The following is a 2,257-nucleotide window of genomic DNA, read 5'->3' as shown; positions in this document are numbered from 1 at the left end:
TTGTTGAAACTACTAGTGAAGTACCAACACATGAAACTACTGTTAACAATGTTGTTGAACAAACTACACAGAAACAACAATCAAGCACTGGAGATGGTAATTGCAACCATTATTTAACATACTAATTTGTTATTTTAAAGAAAATGCGTATTTTAAAGTACAATCAATTATACATATAGTAGATACTACGGAATAGCTCCCAACAATTTATGTTGCTTAGTTAAAACAGTTCTTTATTTTCGATATGAAGGTAAAAATCATACTAATACAACAAAATGCATGTAATACTTTTAACAGAAAATGTTCTTCCAACTACATTGAAAACAACCACAGCTGTGTTAACAACATCTGAAGTTGTACATACATCTACAGTCACTACACCAAAACCTGCTGTTGAAACTACAACTGAGTCTACTGAAGACAAACTTTGTGAGCTGCCAATGGATGTTGACAATGTTTATGGTACACAGATCAGTTCACTTCCAACTATATCTGCATCAAGCAACCAGCCTGAAGACATTGCTAACAAACCATGGTCACCATCTATTGAAGATCTTGCATCTGACAATGATGCTTGGGTTCAAATTGAGTTTGAGCAGCCAGTCTACATATTTGGATTGACTGTCAAGGGTGCAGGACAAGACACTGGTAAATTTGTCAGCAAAGTCAAGGTTGACTACAAACTTGACACTTCTTCTGATGAGCCAAGTGAAGAATTCACATCAATTTTATCTGAAAATGATGATGACACTTTCTCTGCTAACGTAGATGACAGTCAGATGTCTAGCATTTACTTCACTGACAAACAACCAATTTTAGTCACTTCAATCAGAGTACACCCAGTTGAATGGACTGGTGATGAGCCAGCAATCAAGATTGCATTGTTGGGTTGCTACAAGACCATTGAAACAACAACTGAGATCAAGACTACAACTAAAGTTGTCACCACAACTAAACCAGCTATAAATGAAGAAGGTACAACTACAAGTCCCGTAGATGTATCAACTACTACCAGAGCAGATGGTTCAACAACAGAGGAAGTTGTTTCTTCAACAACCATACCAGCAAGCGAGTCATCTACTGCCTCAGTTACAACAAGCGAAACCCCTAAAACTGAAATTACTACTTCAGGTAATTTGATTGATAGTAAAAACAGCAAAGTGGAATGTTTTATAATGCATTATACAAAAATAGCAGGCTATAAATCGCATTGCTCCACTCTCTTTGTTTAATTAGTTTTTACCTTATTTGTACTCAAATGTTTTTTTACTTAACATTATTATTAATGCGGTATTAAATTTAAAACACATTTTTAAACTTCTTATTATAATAACAATATAAAATCAGCTTCAAGCACAGAAGAGGTAGCTACTACTGCAAGTGTAAGTGATACAACACCAGTTACTGTTTCATCAACCTCATCAAGATCAACAACTACTGAGCTTGTTACAGCAAGTAAGCAAAACTAATGAATATAAATAGTACAATAAGAAAAAGCATTTGTTTTGATTCAAAACAAAGATGTTTAACTGTAAACTGTACATAATTTTGAAAATAATCAGTATTTAAACCTTAAAATTAATTTGTGTGTTGTTGTCATACTTCAATTAAATTGAAGTTAGACACCTATTCAAAGTTTAATTAACATTTAGTAATTTTCATTAAGCTATAACTTAATTAATAATATTCTAATATCAGAATTCTGTGATGAAGACATGGGAATGAAGTCACGTGACATCAGTGATGACTCGATCACAGCCACAACGTGGAAAGAAAACAAGGAGCCAACCAACGCTCGTCTCACTCTTGATAACACTGTCTTTGCTGAAGATGCTGAGGACGATGTTGTTGAAGAGCTTCCAGCCTGGTCGCCTAAGGATGATGATGAAGAGCCGTTCATACAAGTTGACTTCCCAACTCTGGTGCAACTGACTGGAATAAGAACTCAAGGTGATGAAAACGAGAGCTTCACTCCCAAATTCACTATTGCAGTTTACGATGCAACCAATGAAGAGTATGTACCATTGACTGAAGATAATAAGACTCCACTTGTATTTGATGGCAACAAGGACTCAACAAAAGTGGTTGAGAACAACTTTGATGTAGTTTCAACATCTTCAGTGAGGATTTACCCTCTTAAAGAAAATGATGATGACAAAATTGCACTTCGTTTTGAACTGATTGGATGCCCAGAAGAAGTTGTGGTGACTGATGCAGTTGTTTCAACAACGACTGAAGAGACTGTTGTGACAACTAA

Source organism: Thalia democratica, chromosome 1 (genome assembly GCF_965202585.1).
Source record: "Thalia democratica chromosome 1, ktThaDemo2.hap1.1, whole genome shotgun sequence".
Classification (NCBI taxonomy): Eukaryota; Metazoa; Chordata; class Thaliacea; order Salpida; family Salpidae; genus Thalia; species Thalia democratica.
The sequence above is the reverse complement of the archived record's forward strand: the minus strand, read 5'-3'. Positions refer to the sequence as shown.